The sequence below is a fragment of the Callospermophilus lateralis genome, chromosome 17 (assembly GCF_048772815.1).
Source record: "Callospermophilus lateralis isolate mCalLat2 chromosome 17, mCalLat2.hap1, whole genome shotgun sequence".
Lineage (NCBI taxonomy): Eukaryota > Metazoa > Chordata > Mammalia > Rodentia > Sciuridae > Callospermophilus > Callospermophilus lateralis.
Window position 1 is genome coordinate 36,041,081 of NC_135321.1, and position 23,669 is coordinate 36,064,749.

Sequence of the window (23,669 nt, forward strand, 5' to 3'; positions counted from 1 at the left end):
AAATATTTATTTATTTTTTTAGTTGTAGATGGACACAATACCTTTATTTTATTTATTTTTATGTGGTACTGAGGATAGAACCCAGGGTCTCCGACGTGCTAGGTGAGCACTCTATCCCTGAGCCACAACCCCAGATCCCCTTATTTCTGTCTTTTAAGTTTATCTGTTTACCTACTTATTCTATCTATCCACATTCATATGAAAAAGAAAAAAATAAAAATAAATATTTTTCCTTCAAAAAAAAAAAAAAACCAAACAAACCAATAGTGACATTTTAAATAGCAATCTGTAATTGGAACTTCACATTATAAGTAATAGTAATTTTTCTCCTTGATTATCAGTAATCCACATATTTCTCTCATAGTTTCCTAAAATAGTCTAGGCAGGGGTTAAACAAACAGGAAAATAACCACAAATTAACAGATAAGTATTAGCATGAATTTTGGAGAAATTCCAGGTAGGTGTATCTTTTACTTATGCATGTTTTGATAAAAGCTCTGCTTGTCTTATGAATCACTATCCTATTACATTCAGATTTATATTTCAATTTTTTTTTTTTTCTGCATCCTTTCCTTTACCATGCTAGGCATTTCTGGAAGGCAGAGACTTCATCCTACTCTTAGGGATTTTTTTTTTTCCTCAGTATGCTGCCTGACACACAGTAGGTACACAAGATCTGTTAGCTAGTGGATTTTATGGCTAATAATAAGGGATAAATCTTTATTTTTGTGGTGAGCTCATCTGCCCAGAGGAATGGGTATGGGAGATTGAAAGCACAAAAGAGAACTTTTTAAGGCTGTCCCAGGCTTTCCCAGTAGTCCTGAGATTCCAGGGGAGGTGGGCTGCCACAGGCTTTATGTTTGGGTTTGGGTTGGGGTAGATGAAGAATTCTCAACTGGCTGCTTTCATTTTTGGTCTCTCAGTTTCTGACTGTGAATGGTGACCAACATTGAAAAAAATTTAAGCATTGTCCTTATTTTCTTTGAAGTGCCCATTTATGTAAATTAAATACAATGATTACTATTCAATACCACCTAGAAAAAAATGCAACAATCACAATGCCTTGTTTTATCTCCCTGGGCAGTACGCTGAAACCATCTGGGAAATTCATAGAAAGATTCTACCTAATGAGCTAAGATAATGTTTTAGGTAAATAATTAAAGTAAAACAGTGAAAACAAACAAATGAAAAAACACTCTCACATACTTCAAGTCCTAACAATAAAGCAGTTTTATTTACTTAAAGAAATCAGTACTTAGCCAGGCACAGTGGTGTACTCCTGTAATCCTAATGGCTCTGGAGGCTAAGGCAGGAGGATTGCAAGTTGAAAGCCAGCCTCAGCAATTTAGCAAGGCCCTATGCAACTTAGTGAGACCCTGTCTCAAAATAAAAAATAAAAAAAGGTCTGGGGATGTGGCTCAGTGGTTACATGCCCCTAGGTCAATCCCCTGTACCAAAAAAAAAAAAAAAAAAAAAAAAAAAAAATTACTTAGATACTTTTTCCTGTATAATTGTGAAAATTTAATTAGTGAGGAAAACAGGGATAGAGCAATGACATCATTCTGAATGGGTGGGGGAGGAGAAGCAATGGAAATGCACAGTTCTTTTCACACTTTATGTTGTGGGTGGTGAGGTGGAGACAAGCTCTCAATATAGCTACACATTGAAGCTGAAGACCAGACAGTTGCAGGATCAAATTGGGGTTGTGTTAAAATCTCTGAAAGTTGTGACCCTCACAGGAAGATACAGAAAATAATTCCCGGAAGAATCAGACAGTACTTAGATTTGTTGCAATTCAGACAAGATGGTGAAGGGATTGAAAATGCAAATCATTGAGAAATGATTTGAGAAATAATTCAGGTTAATTGTGGGCTGCTAGATTGTCCCCTTTTAAAAAATGAAATCCACAGTGGTTATAAACATGGGCTTACTATATCCCAACCTCTCAAAAGATGGGCCTTTTGGTTGTCCTTGACAGCAGCTCTTGTTCATAGAAAAGACTCTTTATCCTTGTTTTCATTTTTAAAAATTAATATTTGATTTATTAAAATTACAATCCAAAATCCAGTTTTTTTTCCTTGAGCTTTAAATTTAAACTCATACACCTATATTTTAAAATTTAATTTTAGGAAGCACATTAAATTTAATATATTTGATTTTTTTCAGAACAAACAGGACTTCCTAAGCATTTAAACTATTGTTAAACCTATTAAATTATAAAAAAATCTATAAATATCAGTTATTTTAAGTGTTGTTATATTGCTTATAAGCCCATATTTCTTTTGCATTATGTCTAAAATAATTATATAATTGCCAATTTATAATGAAGACACAGAATTAACCTAACAGATTCTATATTCCCTTAATTATTATATTATTTTTTGGGCAGAGGGTTGCTGGGAAATTAACCCAGGGGCAATTTACCAGTTAGCTACATCCCAGCTCTTCTAAAATTTTTTTATTTTGAGACAGGGTCTCACTAAGTTGTTTGGGATCTCCCTAAATTGCTGAGTCTGCCCTTGATCTTTCGATTTTCCTGTCTCAGCCTCCCAAGAGCTGGTGACACCCCTGCCCTGCCCTTAGTTATTATACCCTTAATGCCAACGATTCATGTTTTTCTAACATTTAACACAGGAATACTAGGCATTTGGCTTATTTTTCTTCTCTCCCCTTTAACCTATTTTTTTTTTTTTCTTGGAGAAAACAAAAAAAGGGAAGCATTTCTACCCAGTAAATAGGTGTCACTTTACCAAGACCTTCTAGAATGAACAAATTGCAGATGTGATGGTCATTTTGTTTGGATCGCACTATGGTTATTATCCTAAAACACTGTTGAGGACTTAGGGCAGAGTGAGACCTCTATCTAGTGGCTTTCACAGGGCCTCCATCACTGATAGAAGGAGAGGACAATTGATAGCCTACTCAAGTCCCTGAAAATCAGTTTATATAAAATCTAATTCTTCCTCCTCATAACTGCTTTACCAATGAATAACATGCAATTCATTTCTTTATCCCTTGATCCTATTCTGATTCCTTCCTTTCTTTCTTTCTTCCTTCCTTCCTTCCTTCCTTCCTTCCTTCCTTCCTTTCCTTTCTTTCTTTCTTTCTTTCTTTCTTTCTTTCTTTCTTTCTTTCTTTCTTTCTTCTCTTTCTTCTCTTTTACCTAGTAGGGTCCAAATCTCATAAATGTTTAAATGGGATCTGATTGGATTCCTCATGATTTTGCCTAGTTCTTTAGCTACAACACTGAAGTCCTATTGATGATGGATTTATTTAAAGCTGGCCCTGAGATAAGGACTAGAGTATAAGTAGGATGTAAAGTGAGCACTGGTAAGTGAGAAAAAGAAGGAAGCCAGTTAGTAAGAATTGTTTTATCAAGTCAATATGAGCTACTGGAGCTTAATGCTGATGAGGAAACTCTGAGAACCAATGCAGAACACAATTCATCCAAGGAATGAGGGTAGGTATTTACACATCAATTCCTGTTAATCTTGTTTTGAATGTGGCTCCTGGAGGTCATTAATTCCCAGCACTTCCAGGTTACAGAACTTCTTCAGTCAAGGGGGTATAGGAGGGGAGGTGGCAGGAGCATGAGCCCATCTGTTATCTTCTTTCTTCTTTAGTATTTCCTTTGCGCTTAACAACCAACCATTTTCATAGGATTTTTGGTGCTGGGGATTGAACCCAGGGCCTTGTGCATGTGAGGCAAGCACTCTACCAACTGAGCTATATCCCCAGCCCATTTTCATAGTTTTTAATAAACATTACTACCCAAGTCTTCCAAATACTGAAGATTTCTTTCTTTCTTTCTTTAAAGTCTGTCCCATTTTTTTTTAAGATGAGTTTGATCTGTTTACGTTTTTAAAAACTTTGTTTTATTTATTTATATTTTATGCAGGGTTGAGAATCAAACCCAGTGCCTTACACATGCCAGGCAAGTGCTTTACCACTGAGCCTTAATCCCAGCCCTAGAGATTTTTCTTCTACTTATTTCATATCCTGTTCATCACAGTTGAGTCTTTTTTCATTTGGTCTTTTCAGATATACATGACAGTAGAGTGTATTTTGACATATTATACATACATACATTCATGGAGTATTACTTACTCTAATTAGGATTCTATTCTTGTGGTCGTACATGATTGTGGAGTTGCCCTGATTGTATATTCATATACATATAGAAGGATAGGAAAGTTGTATCTGATTCATTCTACTATCTTTCTTATTCCCCTTCCCCCTCTCTTCTCTTCATTCCCCTTTGTCTAACCAAATGGACTTCTATTCTTTCCCTCCACCCTCTCTTGTTATGGGTTAGCATTCACATATCAGAGAGAACATTCAGCCTTTGGTTTTTTGGGACTGGCTTATCCATCCATTCATCTACAGATGCCAAAATTTTATTCTTCTTTATGGCTGAGTAATATTCCATTGTGTATATATACCACATTTTCTTTATCCATTCATCTGCTGAAGGACATGTAGGTTGGTTCCATAGTGTGGATATTATGAATTGAGCTGCTATAAATATTGATGTGGCTGTGTCACTGTAGTATGCTGATTTTAAGCCCTTTGAGTATAAACAGAGGCATGGGATAACTGGGTCAAATGTGGTTCTATTCCAAATTTTCTGAGGAATCTCATACTGCTTTCCAAAGTTGTTGCACCAATTTGCAACCCCACCAGCAACGTATGAGTGTGCCTTTCCCCCCACATCCTCACCAACATTTATTGTTATTTGTATTCTTGATAACTGCCATTCTGACTGGAGTGAGATGGAATCTTAGTATAGTTTTAATTTGCATTTCTCTAATTGCTAGAGATGTTGAACATTTTTTTCATGTATTGTTTTGATCATTCATATTTCTTCTGTGAAGTGCTTGCTCAGTTCCTTTGCCCATCAATCTAACAAAAGAGGTGAAAGACCTCTAGAATGACAACTACAGAACACTAAAGAAAGAAATTGAAGAAGACCTCTGAAAATGGAAAGATTGCCCATGTTCTTGGATAGGTAGAATTAATATTGTCAAAATGGCCATACTACCAAAAGTGCTGTATAGATTTAATGCAATTGCTAATAAAATTTCAATAATGTTTTTCATTAAAAATAGAAAAAACAGTCATAAAATTTATTTGGAAAAATAAGAGATCCAGAATAGCCAAAGCAATCCTTAGTGAGAAAAGTGATGTAGAAGGCATTACAACACCAGAACTTAAATTATACTACAGAGTTATAGGAACAAAAATGGCATGGTATTAGCACAAAACAGACATGAAAATCTGTGGAACAGAATAGAAGACACAGAGATGAACCCATACAAATATAGTCACCTCACCCTACACAAAGGAACAATACATAGACATTGGAGAAAAAATAGCCTCTTCAACAAATGGTGCTAGGAAAACTGGAACTCCATATGTAGTAGAATGAGATTGAACTCCTATCACTCACAAAACTAAAGTGAATCAAGGACCTATGCATTAGACCAGATGCCCTGTGCTTAATAGAAGAAAAAGTAGGCCCAACTCTTCATCATGTTGGCGTAGGAACTGACTTCCTCAATCAGACTCCTAAAGTGCAGAAGTAAAATCAAGAATCCATAAATGGGATGGTATCCAACTAAAAAGCTTTTTCACAGTAAAGGCAATAATTAAGAGTGTGCAGAAAGAGCCTAGAGAGTAGGAGAAAATCTTTACCACCTGCATCACAGATAGAGCATTAATCTCCAAATATACAAAGAACTCAAAAAACTTAACACCAAAAAAAAAAAAAAAAAAAAAAACCCCACATTACCCAGCCAATAAAAGGGCACTGTTAAGTTTTAATAGTTGACTCACCACAGCATGCCTAGGGTTGTTACCACTTTGATTGCCCTTTGGCAAGTCAATCATTCAGTTCTGGAATCCCATCCTAGGGATCTTCTTCTCAAGACTTCTTGTCTTACTAGGGATCTCAATTTGGGCTCTCACAGAACTATATCCTGGGAGAAAGATGGAAGAACAGAGAGTATAATTGGGAGGTGAGGCGAACATCAGTAGAATTTAAAAAAATACCAGGAGGAAAGCAGTCAATATAAAGGTAAATTATCTGGTGATGTGTACTACTGGGTTTTACCTCCACCTGTGTGTGTGAAGGGGGTGGGTCTCTGGGATCTTCTGTAAAACATACACCTCAGGGGTATTCTTTGCCACCCAGGGGTAAAGGATCTGAGATATTTATTTACTAATTCTCTTCCATGTTGGTGAATGGCTCCTGCAGAGAGATGCTAATTCTCAGGCACTATTGACCTGTTGTAAAGTGGCTAGCAAAAGCACTCAGGGAAAGACACAGGGGTACTGGGAGTGGGAGATCTGGCACACATGCCCTGCAGGGGTGGCAGGATGTTAATGGGCAAGCACAGCCTCCCCACACAGCACTGTTTTGGAAGTTTCTGCTCTAATTTGACATTAGGTGCTTAGGTAAAATGAGAATATTAAAGTATATTTTTTAAACAGATTTTTAAGCAAATTAAAATTTACAAAATTGCTAGAGCATTTTTAAAAATGATGGAGCATTTTCAGAGTGCTGGACAATAAGTGTGACTTTTCTAGGGAGGATAGATTTGCAAAGCTATTTAAGCAAAATTATTTATTTTTACTTTTGCTAATAAGACTCCCAGATGTAAATGTGAAGGAATAGAATAAACACATTTCTTGGATCACTAGAGGAAGGAAAGAATATGAGTCATGTGTATATAGACAGACAGGGATTTGTTTAGAGAGGAATTAGCATTGCTAAGTATTCTTGTACTTATTTTGGGACAAGTAAATAAGCTACATTGGAAGTTGGGATCTTTATGTACCATGAGAGAGTAGAAATAAAATGACAAAATAGAAAAGCTTTATTTTAATATTTGGCCCAATTACTTTTTTAAAAAGAAACACATTTGCTGGAAATTTTTATTTTGGGTTAATGTGATGATCATATTGAAACATTTGATTATCAAAAATATTGTGAACAATAAAGTCTAAAGTGAGAAGCATGACATAATTATGAAATCATATGAAACATACGGAGATGAAAACTGTCAATAAACTTAAAGCAAAATTTGTGTCAAATTACACATGTACTCTGAAGACGTGTTGAGAAAACACAATCAATTGTGATAAGGTGTTCTGAGTAAATTATAGCAGTAATAGCACAAATAATTTGTATTGTGTGTGATGGAAAAGTTGAATCAGCTCTTCTGATTTCCAGAATCACTTGACCATTTTTACAGTTACATGTCAAACATTTTATTTTCCATTGACTGAAATCTATACTGTCATTCAGCATAATATGTAAAGCATGCTACAGGGTACTGTGGATAATATGAGGTCAACAGTTGCTGCCTAGAAGATCTTTATTGCCAGGATGAGAGATGACAAAATTTGGCTATTCGTAATACAATCGGGTTCCTCAGACATTTATTGAAAATAGGTTTCATCTTGCGCCTAATAGAGGAAAAAGTAGCCCATATCTTTATCATGTCAGATTAGGCTCAACTTCCTTAACAAGACTCCTAAAGCACAAGAAATAAAATCAAGAATCAATAAATGGGATGGATTCAAGCTAAGCTTCTTCTCAGCAAAAGAAACAATCAATTAAGTGAACAGAGAGTTTACATTTTGGGAGCAAATTTTTGCCTCACACATGTCAGATAGAGCACTAATCTCCAGGATATATAAAGAACCCCAAATCCTTTTTTTTTTCTCTTTTGGTGGTGCTGGGGATTGAACCCAGGGCCTTGAGCATGCTAGGCAAACACTCTACCAACTGAGCTATATCCCCAGCCCCCCAAAATCTTAACACCAAAAAAACAAACAACTCAATCAATAAATGAGCTAAGGAGTTGAATAGACACTTCTCAGAAGATGATATATAATCGATCAACAAATATATGAAAAAATGTTCAACATCTCTAGTAATTAGAGAAATGCAAATTAAAACTAAGATTTCATCTCAGCCAGTCAGAATGACAGTTATCAAGAAGACAAGCAACAATAAGTGTTGGCAAGGATGTGGGGGAAGAGGCACACTCATACATTGCTGGTGGAACTGCAAATTGGCGCAACCACTCTAGAAAGCAATATGGAGATTCCTTAGAAAACTCGGAATGGAACCGCCATTTGACCCAGCTAGCGCACTCCTTGGTCTATACCCTAAAGACTTAAAAACAGCGTACCATACTAACTCAGCCACTTCAATGTTTATAATAGCACAATTCACAATTGCTAAACTATGCTACCAACCTAGATACCCTTCAACAGATGAATGGATAAAGCAACTGTGGTAAATATACACAGTGGAATATTACTCAGCATTAAGAGGGAATAAAATTATGGCATTTGCAGGTAAATGGATGGAGTTGGAGAATATCATGCTTAGCAAAATAAGCCAGTCTCAAAAGACCAGTGGCCGAATGTTTTCTAGGATAAATGGATGCTAATCCATATGGGGAGAAGGCATAAGATAAGTGGAGGAACTTTGGATGGGGCAAAGGGGAGGAAAAACAGTGGATCGAGATGGACATCATTACCCTAGGTACATGTATGATTGCACTAATGGTGTAGCTCTACTTTTTAAAAAATATTTTTTTTAGGTGTAGTTGGACACAATCCTTTATCTTATTTATTTATTTTTCATGTGGTGCTGAGGATCAAACCCAGGGCCTCACACATGCTATGTGATCGCTCTACTGCTGAGCCACAACCCCAGTCCTGGTGTAACTCTACTTTATGCACAACTAGAGAAGTGAAATATTCTGCTTCGTTTGTGTACAATGAATAGAAGAGCTTTCTACTGTCATGTATAACTGATTAGAACTAATAAATAAATAAATAAGAAAGAAAATACGTTTCATCTATGTCAAAGAAGGGCTAGTGACTCCACCATAACATTAGATGCTAAACAACATTTCTTTGTCTATTTAAAGAAATGATTGGTTCTGCATGGTAAGAAAAGTGAATGGGAACCCAAGAGAAGGGTTACTAAGTGGTCATTTAAAACATGAAGGTTATTAGATTCTTTCCAAATAGAAAACTTTCTAGACAGGCTGTTTGCTGTTTGGACAGAAGTTAGTTTCCCCTTCACAGCATCTCTAAGTATCTGCAGATGTGACTGGAGTAGCTGTAGATGCCTAGGAACCCTCAGTATCACTAAGTATGTTTGGGCAAATATAAGCTCTCGGAAATGGTTGAGTCTCTGCTAGATCCTTGACCTGCATGAACTAATTTTATTTGAGCCATTAGGTGTGGTCACAGTTGATTGTCCTGGCTTAGTTGCTTGGCGGCAAGTGAACAGATCTGCTGAATTACCCACCTTCTCAGATCAGGAAAATCACAGAGCAATCTAGTCCTGTTCAGCTGTGTAATGGTATTGAATAGGTGGGCAGGTGCCTGGGGGAAATTCTCTGTGCTGTCACCGCAGTTCCCAAACCCTCTCCTGAACAGAATTCAGTTCTGAGGCCAAAACAGAGAGCAAATGAGTCACATGCTTTCAAATAAATAAATAAACAAATAACCAGAGCTAAGTCTGATTCTAAGGAAAAGCTTCAGTTACCTCCCTGAATATTTTTTAAAAGGCAAAACCAAAACCCACACCTTATTCTGTATCTATGCCTTTATTATCTAGTAAAAATGGACCAATTAGCACATTTAGGATAGGAAAACTATGAAATTGAAAAATGTGTTATTCAGACTAGGATAAATGGAGTTATAAATTGTACAAATACATTTTAATTTTAATTTGGAATCACTCTGAACCCTACTTACATCTTCAAATCTACTGATATGGGTTCAACAGTTTGAAATGAGCAGTCTCCAATACTCAACTTTATGCTGGGTTGACATCATTGATATGCATTTGTCTCAAATTGGTGCACATTCGGTTAAACAGATGCCCATGGTTCACCACCATTGGTAAAGGCAAGGATTTGACCTTGGCAGGTTAGAATATCTAGTTCACCTTGATGGATGGTGGGAGTGAGAGACCCCTAACTACATCTTATAGGGAGTCTAGCAGTGACTGGGAACTGGGAACAGAGTTATCCGACACCCAAAGGAAAGACCAAGACCAACTAGGACCACGATACCTATTGTCCAGAGGAAGGAACTTTCATTAGAAAAAACATGGGACTGAAATTCAGCTTTAGAAGTAAAGAGGTGAAATGGCAAGATATCTCAGATCCAAGATCCAAGCCATTCCAGGGGTCTTGCTTGGAGCAAAGTAGGGCTGAATGACAGCAAAAATTAGCTCTCAGAAAATGGGATGGACTGGAGCCAGGTGGCAAGTAGCTCCATCTGCCCAACCAGTCATGGGTGATTGAAGGCTGTGGACTTAGTAGTAAGTACAGGTTTAGTGGACTAACCATTGGAATCAGATGCAAGAGTACATTCCTCCAGGTTTGGAAGATGGAAATACAGAAGAAGATATAGGGAGAATGATGACATGGTAGGTGGTCTGATCACCTTATGTATATATTTGGGATAAGAATATACAAGGGGCTTTGGTGCTCATGTAAGGAACAGTAATAGTGATTTTGAATCTACTATAGAAGTATCCATTCTTTTATGCATCATGTGTTTATTGAAAGACTATTATACACACTGTTCCTGTTCCTATGGTTGCTAGCACATTCTTTGAAAAAGTACAGTTAATTACAGGAATGAGACGATGAAGAAGGAAGTGACTCGGTGCAGCACAGATCAAAGGTTGGAGCGGAAATGCTGACAGGTGGTGTGATTCAGACAGACAGACACAGTGGAGAGAGATGGTTTGTTTTACTGAGGGAGATACTAGCAGTCCAGCACTGTTGCCCAAATGGTGAGAGCCAAAGGAGCATGAGATGCCACAGGACAGGGAAACTGACTGTGTGCCATTAACTTATTGCTCATAAAGAACTCCAGGATGATCTGACCTTTATTGAGTATGTATTCTGTGCTAAGTTTTGAATCTTAATTCATTTAATTTTCACAACAACCCTTTGCAGTAAGTACCAATGTGATCTTTGTATTATGATTGAGAAAGCTGGAGCTTTCAACCAAAGTTTGTGCATAAAGAAGGTTAGGGCTGGAATTCAAGTACAGGTCTGCCAGCCTAGAAAGCTCATGCCCTTTGCTACTACTGTGGCTGTGCACTGGAGCCACCTGGGAATAAACAGGGTGGAAGTGGTGTCTCATTGAGGCCTGCAAACTTCAGACCTGAGGCTGGGGTTGTGGGCAATAGTGGATATTCAGCTAGGACACTGAATCATTAACCTGGCCTCATTTTCTGTCTTCCAATCTTGGCCCATCTACATCAAGATCTTTCCCAAGGTGTGGATTCTGCAAATAGATTCCATCAATTTGAAGCTCTCCATTGGTTCATACAGTTGTATACAGCTGTGGTTCTTAAAATGTGATTTGCTGACCACTCAGAGTCCCTGAGACCCTTTCTGGGTGTCTTAGTCAGGGTTCTCCACAGGAACAGAAGCAATAGGAAGTATAATTATAAAGGGGGACTTGTTAGGTTGGGTTATGCTATCAGAAGCTGGATAGTCCACAATGGCCATCTGTAGGCTGGAGAGCTGGAAGAATCAATAGCTGAGCAGTCCAAGAGGCCTCAGCCCCAGAACAAGAAGGATCAATGATGAGACCCTAGTCTGAGACCAAAGACTTCTGGAGAATTCCCTTTGGAAGAGTGAAGAAGCAAGAGTCACATATCATATATAGTAATATAGCAGCAATCAAGAACTCATTTAAGAAGAATTGAGCTTGCATCTACTGTTGCTTCCTTACTCTTCCAACTTTTATTCCATCCAAGCCATCCTATTGGTTGGTGCTGCCTACACTTAGGGAGGGTCTTCATTTCAGTTGGCTATCCCACATGCCAATCATTCATAGACAGACCCTCATTGACATGCCTATGATTGATCCTCTGTATTTCTTAATCCAATCAAGTTGGCAATTCAAATTGACCATTACATTGAGGATCTGTGAGGTCAAAACTCTTTTCATAGTAATACAAAGGCAATATTTGTCACTATCACTGTGTGGGCATTTTGCTGATGCTATAAAAAACACATGAAATTTAAAAAATGTCTTTAATGAACTGTGATTGTAGTTCAGTGGTAGAGTCTATGCAGGAGGCCCTGGTTCGATCCCCAGGACCAAAAAAAAAAAAAAAAAAAAAAAAAAAAAAAAGTCCTTAATGAGGAAAAAATAGATAATCATACATCATATGGTATTAAATATTGACCCTTGACAACACATTTATGTGGCTGATTGGGAAGTATCCAGAAGCATCTTTGTTGTGTCCTGAAATATGTCAGTTGTCTTGAGAAAAAGCATTCCTGTGGTTCAGTTGTGGGCTGAGCTGAGCTAACTTTTTTCTCATGGTACACCATTTTACTTCAAAGAATGGCTGTGAGACAAATATAGTTACTTAGGATTTGGCATACATATTACTAAACAATGAATGAACAGAATCTGTCAATTTAAGAAAAAAGAACAGACATGATTTCTTGGCAACCATAAAACTCAATCGTTCAAGTGCAAATTAGAACTTTGGGAAATTTAGATCTGCTAATACAAGTATGATAGCTTTCTGAGATATATACACACACATATATTTTTTATGATATTAATAAATGTTATTTGAAAATAGTATATAATGTTTGGAAGGGTTGCATGATTCATGAACCAAAGTTTGCCAAATGACTATTGCATGATGTTACAAAATTATATTAAACATTTAAAGGGCAAGAGAGACCAGTGGATTTTAATGTAATAGGGCAGCCAAGTGCATTGGTAGGGTTTCACGGTCTCTCTGGCAACTAATCACCACTTCTTGAGTTTTAATATAGCATCAAAGAAGAATGTTTACATTTATCTGAAAAGACTTTAAAATATAGCTCTACTTTTCAATTACATTTCTATGAGAGGATGAATTTTCTTCATGTACTTTAGCCAAAACATCCTTAAAAGATTGAATGCAGAAGCAGTTATGAGAATCCAGATGTCTCTGATTAAGCTAGACCTTAAAGAGATATGCAAAATTATAAAACAAGGTTGCCCTCCCCTCTACATATTTTTAGTTTTGGAAGATATAGTTATTTTTTTTTTTTTACAAAATATGTTATCTACATTAACATATAAGTTTATTATTTTTAAAAATAGTTTAAAATTTTCCATTTTAATTTCTGATATAAATATTGATAGATGTAATTCAAACACTGTAACATTTCCCTGAGACCAAAATACTTGACTAGACAATGTTTTGATTCACATTTTCCTTGAAAAAGTGTTTTCACCTGCTTGTTGTTTAGGTGTAAGCTGTGTTTAGTATTTAAATGTTGTGTCTTGAGTATTCAGAGTATATACGAATTCATTTCTAAAGCATAGATTTAACTTCTATAAATAGTTCCAGTGATATCCAAGAATCTTCAAAGAAACTCACTTTTGGTCAGGAATAGAGTTGACAGAGCTGACACACCCTCTTTTCTAGGAACAAGAGGAAAATCTGTCAAGGGCAAATGTTACTCCCACCTTTTTATTTCAAGTCAATAAGCAAATGTGTGTACTTATGGCGTTTCTTACTGACATTACTTCCTGCTTTTGGAAAAGACCTAATCTAGCTTTACCTTTTCTTGGCTCAAAGAAGAGTAAAGTGTTCTGTTACTTGAATACTTGAATTGTTCTGTTACTCAAAGAAGAGTAAAGTGTACTGTTACTTGAATGATTTCGTGCTTAAACTTCATATCTGGTTTTTAAAAATCAGGCATATTTGCAATGCGAAAGCATTTTCTAATCAACACATTTACTGGTTAAAAAGTGAAAAATTACATTGATATTTATTTTTCTATAGAGTTAATTGACTTATTTTCACAATAAAAATAGTTGGGTCTGAAGACCAAGCAAATTGCTGTAAGATGGTGATGGAATACTGAGTTTTGTGGGAAGAAGACTCTTATAAGTAGATGGCTCCCCTTCCCCCTCATGAAGGGTCAATTCCCATGGAATCCTTGGAACCACAGCAAGGTTCTTGGAGCACCAGTGTCAGTCAGCACTGTTAGGAACATAGGCTGTCAGGTCTCACCCTAGACCTAGGGAATCAGAATCTGAAATCTAAAAAGACCCTCAGGTGATGCATAAACACAGAAATGTTTGCCAAATATTGTCCTAAGGAATAAAAACAATGTTTTCTTCACACTTTAAAAAAAGTTTTTTTTTGGATTTCTTTTTACTATTCAACTTCTCTTTTAGTATGTTTTTATGAAATGCAATCAGTATTCTCAGGCTTATTCGCAGATTGTTAAAATGTTTATCTCATCAAACATCTTAAAATAGAAAAGATACTTACCCTCTGTCTTTTAAACATCTTATTACTGCAATGGTCAAAAAACTCAAGAAACATATTAAAATCTAAGTGTAATTAATTAAAAGAATCAATAGATATTTATTTTTTAAAGTATTTTGTCTTACATGAGCCTTTCTTAAGGAAAATTTTGTTGTTGTTGTTTAAACCAGCAGCTCCTCCATTTAATCTTCTATCCGCTTAATCCCACATTTTTAGGTTGGAAAGGATCTTATTTGTGAGATAAGTTGGTATTGACATTCTTTATCATACTATACTTGCTTGACAGATACTGTTGACTTATTTGTCTGCCACACAAACTTTGAAGTATAGTGAATTCACTTTCTTAAAATGAGAGCCATTATCCAAATATCTTTTTTTTAATAGCCCCCCAAACTGACCTGTTTGAATAGCCAGCCCCACACTTGGTGGCTCTTCTTTGGATCCATTGAGATCATGGCCAATCTTCCCGGAAATGATGATCACTTTATAAAACCAGACCTTATTTTGCAGCAGCTGGTTATTTTTGCTTCAAAGGAGCAGGCAATGAAATTCTACAAAGTATGAGGAAAAGCCCAACATGAAAATACGATGTAATCTTTTCATATTCTGTGAATATTTTGATGTACCTGCCATTTGGAATGTTGTCTCCCCCAATCAAAGATGGTAAGATTTAGGCTTTTTACTTGAGATAGCCCACATTCTCCCTTGAATGTGTTTCCACTTCCTAAATAAACCTTTGTTTATGTCTTTGTCTGACTCATGCTGAGATTCTCTTCAGTCATGTATGCCAAGAACCCCCTGGGTCCTGTGTTGAATGCCCCTTTCCCTCTGGAAGCCCTCACATTGCTCTCTGGGGACAACTCTCTCCCAAGGCATCATACAGGAACCTTCTGAGGTATCTACTCCAATTATAACAATTCCATGTTAAGAGGATGGTAACACAAGGATTCCATCCTATCCCCACAACTGAGACCAGTGCCTGTCTTCTTTAGATCAGTCAGTATGAGACTTTGTGTGTGTGTGTGTGAGTGTGTGTGTGTGGGGTTGTTGTTTTATTTCGGTAACTGGGCATTGAACTCAGGGGCACTTGACCACTGAGCCACATCCCCAGCCCTATTTTGTATTTTATTTAGAGACAGGGTCTCACTGAGTTTCTTAGCACTTCCCTTTTGCTGAGGCTGGCTTTGAACTGGTGATCCTCCTGTCTCAGCCTCCCAAGTCTCTGGGATTACAAGGCGTGCACTGTGCGCCACTATGTCCAGCAAACAACACCTATTTATTTATTTGGTACCAAGAATTAAACCCAGGGAGCTTAACCTCTGAGCCAGATCCCTAGCCCTTTTTAATATTTTTTTTTATTTTGAGACAGGGTCTCAATAAGTTGCCCCAGGCCTCATTCATTTGCTGAGGCTGGCTTTGAACTCACCATCCTCCTGCCTCAGTCTCCCAAGCTGTTGGGATTATAGGCATGTGCCACCACACCTGGGTAGAAAACAACAGTGTGAGACTTTTGATCCCTGAGTAAGCACTTAATTGCTCTTTGTCAGCCTGAAACAGTCATAGAAGGGGGTCTTCACTCCTTACCAATCCTTAAGACAAAGGGACCAAAGTCTGGGGGTGGACAGGAAATAAGAGGGATTTAGGATAGAGAGAGAGAGAGAGAGAGAGAGAGAGAGAGAGAGAGAGAGAGAGAGAGAGAGAGAGAGAGAGAGACACTGAGTCTTAATGGAACTGTCCACAAGTCATTGAGATGCACAAAGCACAGTTGTAAATCTTGAGCAATAGGCCTTGGCCCATGCCCTTGTAAAATGATGGAAATATAGAAGCACAGGGAAAGCTGTTGTGAAATTGTGTAACCCACCCTGGGTCCACCTCTAGTCCAGCCCCTCCCCACCCTGGGTCCACCTCTAGTCCAGCCCCTCCTATATATATTGGGGCCCCAGTTCAAGGCAGGCTTCTCACTCTTAAAATTGTTCTTATTCTCCCTTGGATGTGTATTGACTTCTTAAATAAACCTCTATCTATGCAGAAAAAAAAATTGTAAGATTTGAAGATAGACCCAACCTGGTGTGGTGATACCGGCCTGTAATCCCAGAGACTCAAGAAACTGAGGATTTAAAATAAATAAATAAATAGAATTAAAATAAATAAATAAATAATTGTGACCCATGCCTTATGTACAAAAGACTTTTAATATGGAGTCAATAAATCCTTAATTGCAATTTTTATAATAAAAAGCACATATGTTAGACTTTCCTTCGTGTAGAGCATTATGTTAATTAAAGGTTGTAACTACATCATTATGTACTCCAAGAATTTAGATAATGATTCTTATCTCTTTTTCTTTTGTCTGCTCCCAATTTTAATGTGGTCCAGTGATAAATGTTTAATAATATGTGCTTTCAATACTCTGATAGAAATGACTGTCATAATGTAAATATATTCCACGATTCCTATGTATTACATTAGTCATTACTGGAAGATAAAATATGAATAATTTATTGGTGGAAAGTTAGAATTAATCTGCTGACAGATCATACTTAACAGTTCCTAAGGGTGTGGAACTTTGGGAAACAAAGGCATATTCTTTGTTAATAATAGTGACTCCTTGAAAGACTGAGAAAATAATTTTACCTACTCCAGAAAAAGTCAGATTAACAATTATGTACCTTATTTACTCATAGTGTGATGATCTTGGGTAAGAATTGTTTCATACATTATAACTGGCATTTTATTATTTTTTATTTTTAAAATATTTTTATAGTAGATAGACACAATACCTTTATTTTATTTTTATGTGGTGCTGAGGATCTAACTCAGTGCTTCACACATGCTAGGCAAATGCTCTACAAACTGAGCTACAGCCCCAGCCCATAACTGGCATTTTAAATTACAGAGTTTTCGTATGTGTTTACCCATAGATATGCAATAAAGTAATGTCATTTATTTAAAATTCTATCTTCAAATGTGATTAGTTTTAAAAGATAAGTTTTATATCAGTCCATTTGAAAAAAAATAAAATATTTAAATTTAGAATAAAAATAAAATCCATAAAAAGTACACATTACATGGAACAATGCTCTACAAAGAAGCTACAAGTAGGAACAGGGATTGAGATATCATGAGAGGGTTTTTGAAAATGGGAAGTCAGAGAAGAGAAAATGAGTGAATTGAGATACTTTGAGAACTGCTAATTTTGAGTAAAAGTCTAGGTGAATAATATGATTAAAAATTTAAAATTATTAGAATTTATAATGTTGCATGTGCATTTTCCCCATTTAATCTTCAAAATAACTCTTCAAGCTGGATGCTATGTTTTTCCTGATTTCAGATGAGGAAACTTGGGCATGGAGTTGTCTTAAGGTCTCGCAACTTGAATAGCATCAAACCTAAGAGGTTGACCCAGGAGCTCTTGTTGTCTAATACTGTGAGTCTGACGCATGATAATTTTCTAATAAGATCTTCACTTGATTCCCCTTCCTTGTCTCCATTTCCAGGGATCATTTATATATATAGTTTAATACTCATGAGAAGTAGCAAAAATAGTGTAGACTTGCTCAAGTCCCAGCACTTGGTAGATCGGTATTTTTTGTATTAGCCATTCTAACAGGTATGCTATAGTACCTCCTGTAGCTTTGATTTGTATTCCTCTAATGGCTACAGATAATGGATATCTTTTCATGTGCTTATGTGCCATTTCTAAACTATGTAGTATAGTGTTCAAGTCTTCTGTCTACTCTCTAATTGGATTGATTATTGCTTTATTCCTGAGGGTAGGGAGTTCTTGATAAATTTCGGCTATCAATCTATGACACTGATATGATTTGCAAATATTTTCTCCCAGTCTGTGGCTCACTTTTTCATCCTCTTAATTGAGTCTTTCTCAGAGTAGAACTTTTTAATTTTGAAGAAGTTTTGATTTTTTTCCCCATAAGGATCATGTCAAAGACATAAAAGGTGTCATGTCTAATAACTCTTCCTCTAACTCCAGGTCATAAGAAGTTTCTTTACGTGACGTTTAGGTCAAGGCCTTTTTATTTCTTCCCTGTTGACCAATGTTCCAATACTATTTATTGAAAAGACTTTCTTCCCCACCAAATTTTAAAAAGTACTTTCAGTGCTCATGGGCTTCTGGTTTCCCAGGCGAAAGTAACAATGGCACATAACACATTTTAGCAATGCAGAATTACTATAGTCTGTGCACTTTTTAATTGTAATTTGTTCATCTGTGCATGAAGGGGAGCGAGTGCTGGCTCAGCCACCACCCACTGGAGGCATGAAACACACTCGAGGATGGTGGGAGTCATCCTCAAGTCCTGACTGAGCCCTCCCTGCTCATGCAGAGTGAACCAGTCCTGGCTACACATATTTTCCCAAATTGTGATAGAAAACTATTTTTTTTCCATAATACCTTCCATTTGAACACCTTGAAATAAGAAGATACTGTTATTGTTTTGTTTTTATTTAAAGGTGGCATTTTCTTATTACAAAAGGAATATACGCTCACTGTAATATATTTGGAAATGAACCAAACAACTCCACCAAACCCTCCTCTTCCTTCTTCTCTTCCTCCTTCTGGTTCTCTTCCACTTTCTCTTATCTTCATTTATGGGAACGATATACTTTCATAATGGTGGTCTATGTCTGTTGTAGAAGGGGAAAGGTGAGAAAGAACCTTCAGTAGGTAGATGGATGGAGAGATGGAGTTTGAAGCAAATACAGTAGAGGGTAACATGTTTCATCATGTTGGTACAGATGTAAGAATCTATTTTTTGCTCCCATTTTGGTCTTTTAGCTTGAAATGTTTCAAAAATAAAATAAAATGAATAAAAACCCTTAAGGCATTCATTTTCAGATGAAGAGACACTAAACATTTATGATCTCTATTATTAAATTATACTGAACTAGAAGGTCAGAGGCAGAGTTCCTGCCATCCTGGAGATGAGTGGATGCTGCTCTTGACTGTTTAAAATGCACAGTGCTTTTATTACGTGACATGAAAAATAAAACCATAATCTGTCTGGATTTTGGGGTAGGTGATAGATGGGAGGTAAATGAGATATTTTCCCTGGGTCTCTTTATAGGTGTACTATTCTTGGTATATGTGACAGCATGAATAAATGACAAGTATGGCAATTTCAAAGAATTTCTTGATGTGTTAAGATAATAAGAGCAGGCAGGTGAACAGAGTGGAAACCATTTGTTCAGCAAGTTGAATTTGCCCTTCACAGTCAAGTGACAAATTTTATAGAAGGTTTTGTAGGTTTGGTTTGCTAATGGGTCTGTTACTTTTTAATAAGTTCCTTTTTTCAGACATCTTGGCCCCATCGGTCACCTGATTAGGCTTTGGAGACTTAATATTGAAATATGATTATAAATATTAATAAGCTTTAAAAGTGGAGGCATCTGTTGAAAACCTGTAGCGTAAGAATCAAGTGGGAAAAGTTATTGAGGAAGCAAAACAGGACACAATTTTATATTATCTATTGTGTGAGCCTATGGCAAAAAACACAGCAAAATTATTAAAAAGAAATATGTGGAAGTATAGGTAAGTTTAATTTCCTCATTTACATTTTTTTCCTGTAAATCTGGGTTTTCTAAATCCACTAGCCTGTGTATACAGCTGGAGTTACATTGAGAGTAATAACACAGATATCTTTGTCCTAATTCCCTGCCTGCCTACACAGAACTGTGGCTCCTTGAAAACCCACTCACCTCCTTTTCCAACACATGGAACTCCCAAACATCTTTAATCTGAGTTAGAAACTAGAATTACCCATCACTTAAGTAGAAATCTTGGCTTCACATATATCTGTTGTAAGCAGGTATTACAACCAATCCTTATGACTTGCAGATTCTGTATTTACAAATTTTCCTTCTTGCTACAATTTATCTGTAGCCCACAAATCAATAACTCTGGTGTTTTCATACTAGTGAGTCAGCATATTTATTAAATGAGGTGTGTCTTTAAACAGGAAGGCACATAAAACAAGGTTATGTACTAATCAGCTGATGGAAATGTGATCAGAAGCTCACTGGAACCTAATCCTGTGTTTCCCATTAGAAGAAATGGCTCAGTATTTGCTAATCCACTGTCCATGGTTATTTTACATAATATAACTATCATGAATAATAAGAAATGACTGTTCTTGAATAAAGATAGCAAAAAAGATCTAATTAAAGTAGACCAAAATGACTATAAATCAATAAGATTAACATCAATCTTCCTGATAGAGGAAGGCCAGAAATGATAAAAGGGTTTGAGAACTTGGGGAAGGAAGTAAGGGAGAAGTAAGGCGAAGGAAATTTGAGGGAAGAGTGGGAAATGGCAGAGTTGAAGAAGACCAAATTCAAGGAGTTGAGGTCATCTACCAAAGGCAATGTGAGAGTTAGAAGGGGACCCAGGAAGAATGACAGCATTTGGAATAGCCACTGAGAGAAGTTCAGATTGAAAATGAAATGGCACTAGGGTGCAAGAACAGGAAAAATAAATTTATTTTATGGCATTTTTTAAATTAAAATAACATGGAAAAATGAGGCTTATAAGAAGATTCCATGGGAACTATAAAGCAGCTTTTTTAAAAAAGACAATATAGTCACAAAATAATATCGTTTCCCCCTAGCCATTAGCCCAGCATTTACATTGACTATTTGGAGGTAGAACTATCATTTTCAGGAAACGTATATGTTCTTCATTCTAAAACAAATTGCATATGTGAGTTTCAAGTGCCAGCCTTTATATTGTATTTTTGGCAATACAACATAAAGTAAATTTATGTTTCCTATTCTTGCATTCTAGTACTATTTTACTTTCAACCTGAGTTTCCCTCAGTGGCTATTCCAAATGCTGTCATTTTTCTTGTGTCTCCTGCTAACTCACATCATCTTTAATAGATGACCTCAATGCCTTGAATTTGGTCTTTTTCAATTCTGTCATTTCTCTCTTCCCTCAAAATTTCTTCAATCTAGAGCTTCCTTATTTCCTTAGTACTTTATATTTAGAAGTAATTGACAATTATTTATTGAGCTGTACATATAGATGATATAAGCAAGAAATACATAATAAATGAAAACAACATCCTCAACCGCAAGGAGTCTTTTGTTGGTAAGATACACTGACAAGTGAAGAATTTATTGTGTTTTAGAGTGGTAGGTGTTACAATTGAATAGACAGAATGCTTGTATTTGTTAGAAGCCCCCAGACCCAATACTGGTGGTTTCATAGATGGGAGAACTTGACAGAAACAATTGTGTTAGAAATGGTTGGCCAGGAGATGGGGTGGATTTTAGGCCGTGTAAAGTCCCAGAGACACTAACTACATAAAATTGCTTATCAAAGAGAACTAAACAGACATTTCTCAAAAGAAGGAACACAAATGGCCAACAACTATATGAAAAAAAAAAGTTCAATATCCTTAGCAATCAGGAAAATGAAAAGCAAAACTACACTGAGATTTCATCGCACTCCAATCAGAATAGTAATTATCAAGAACACAAATAATAAAAAAGAATACAAATAATAATAAACACTGGAAAGTATGGGGAAAAGGTACACTCATACCTTGTTGGTGAGACTGCAAATTAATACAACACTCTAGAAAACAGTGTGGAGATTCCTCAAAAAACTAAGAATGGAACCACACCATATGACCAGCTATCCCGCTCCTCAGTACTCATCCAAAAGAATTAAAATCAGCATACTATAGTGACAAAGCCATCCCAATGCTTATAGTAACATAACTCACTATAGCCAAGATATGGACCTTATCCAAGTGCCTGTCAATAGATGAATGGATGAAGAAAATGTGATACACACACACACACACACACACACACACACACACACACACACATACATATACACACACACATCACTCAGCCATAAAGAAGAATGAAATTATGGCATTTGCTGGTAAATGGGTGGAAATGGAGAACATCAAGCTAAGTGAAATAAGCACAACTCAGAAAAATCCAGGGTTGAAAGTTTTCTCTCATATGAGGAAGCTAGAGTGAAGTAAGAGGAAAAGAGCAGGGAGAGGGAGGTTATCATAAAGATAGAGGGAAGATCAATGGAATAGAAGGAGGAGAGAGAGAGAGAGAGAGAGAGAGAGAGAGAGAGAGAGAGAACATGAACAGGGAAGAAATGAGGAATGAATTCTATTATGTAATCTGCATATGTAATTATACCACAGTGAATTCCACCCTTATGTGTATCCATAAGCACCAGTGAAAAATAAATAAATAAATGAGTGAAAGGAAGAACAGCAGAGGAATGGAAGGGGAATAGGAAGAGGGAAGAAGGGAGGGAAAGAGGGGCCCTGGGGACTGAAATGGAGTAAATGAAACTCCACGTGTGTATAATTATGTCAAAATGAACCCAACTGTTATGTATAACTATAATGCATCAATAAAAACAAAAAAATGCTTGCCAAAATTAATGTCAAAATTTATGCTTTATTCTATGTTGTATTACAATTTTTTTTTTTTTTTTTTGGTACCAGGTATTGAACCCAGGGATGCTTAACCATTGAGCCACATCCCCAGTTCTTTTGTTTTTGAGACGATGTCTCACTAAGTTGCTTAGGTCCTTTTCAAATTGCTGAGAGGCTGGCTTTGAACTTGTGATCCTCCAGCAAGAGCCTCCTGAACTGCTGAGATTACAGGTGTGCACCACTGTGCCTGGTTATCTTACATTTTTAAGACCAGTGGTTGTCATGATTGCTCATCTCATGCTCTTCCTGTGTAAAGTTTTATGTCACCATCAGAATAATTGTCATTAAAATTTTAATGTCAGTATTTCTATAAATTGCATTTATTATTTGTTCTTTTAAACTATGATGTTCCCCCATTTTTACCATAATTATAATCTATTTAAATTTTGAGTGATCATAAAACATAATAAATTATTATAAATTTATGATTGTGCTATGAAAAAATAAAAATAAACATTTATCTATTACTAAACTATTTTAGACATCTCACAAAGTTGATTTAAGAATATATATGGATAGGATTTAGGCTGAATTTTTCATTAAACAACTTTATTGACCAGCTTTAAAAAAATTTTAAATAATCCTGAGCATTCTTTTATAAGCTTATATTTTTCTCCCAAGCAAGATTGTGAGAAAACTTTCAAATAATAAGCCTCAAAGTTCTGGCAAAGTTTGAGGTTATAAACATATTTTTTGAGGAATGGAGCATTTCTATAAATATTCACCCTGGATGAATGGTCTGCTTGGAAGTGGTATATATTTCAACTCAAATAAATTTTACATTGGTTTATCTGTCTTTCGTTTATGGAATAGAAGATATAAGT

At 36.3% G+C, this 23,669-nt stretch overlaps 1 non-coding gene across 1 annotated transcript; it reads right to left on the reverse strand.

Annotated features, from left to right (window-relative positions):
• Window positions 1–7,734: 7,734 nt before the first annotated feature.
• Window positions 7,735–7,807, reverse strand: Trnaa-agc (transfer RNA alanine (anticodon AGC)). Its single transcript has one exon. It is a non-coding gene; the product is annotated as a tRNA-Ala (tRNA).
• Window positions 7,808–23,669: the final 15,862 nt, after the last annotated feature.